This window comes from Arachis ipaensis, chromosome B05 (assembly GCF_000816755.2).
Source record: "Arachis ipaensis cultivar K30076 chromosome B05, Araip1.1, whole genome shotgun sequence".
In the NCBI taxonomy this organism is placed as follows: domain Eukaryota; kingdom Viridiplantae; phylum Streptophyta; class Magnoliopsida; order Fabales; family Fabaceae; genus Arachis; species Arachis ipaensis.
Window position 1 is genome coordinate 117,244,950 of NC_029789.2, and position 580 is coordinate 117,245,529.

Here is a 580-nt window from a genome sequence, read left to right on the forward strand (position 1 = left end):
AGGCTCCAGAGTCCAGAGCCATGTAGTTCATTATTTTTGTAAAATATCTTGTGTAGCTGCTGATGAGAATAATGGCAATTTTGTGCGTCTAGTTTGAGCTTTAGAGGCTCTTTGCTTTTCATGTAGTCCTGTTACTCTTGCTTTCTGTATGTTATTCTTTCTCCTTTAGTCTTCTACAGTGACATTAACACATTTTTTTGGCTGTTAAGTGCAGTCCTTATTGTTTGTTGTAAGAAATAACATTTAACAGCAGTAGAAAGAACTATTGATATTCTCAGTTGTGATATATATAGCTCGGGCAGAAGGATTAATATTCGAAGGATGATATGCAATAATTTGGTCATAAGCAGAAAGATTAATATTCGAAGGATATGCAATAATTTGTTCATAACTAATTCAATTCATAATTGATTCAAATTAATTTGTAACTGTTTCATGATTGATTCATAAATAATTGATTTATAACTACATCAGATATTTAACTTATCAGCCATTTCTCTGTTAGTAAGTACAACAAACACGAGCGGGTTTTTAATTGATAATTATATTTTAGTTTTTTTTTTTTTTTAAATTAATCTAA

The 580-nt window shown here is 29.7% G+C and overlaps 1 protein-coding gene across 1 annotated transcript in view; it reads left to right on the forward strand.

The window, feature by feature from the left end:
* The window catches only part of LOC107643884 (probable ethanolamine kinase), a gene marked incomplete in the record, with an annotated part of 12,424 nt that extends 12,105 nt beyond the window's left edge, over positions 1-319 (forward strand). The window contains 1 exon segment of the mRNA XM_016347633.2: positions 1-319.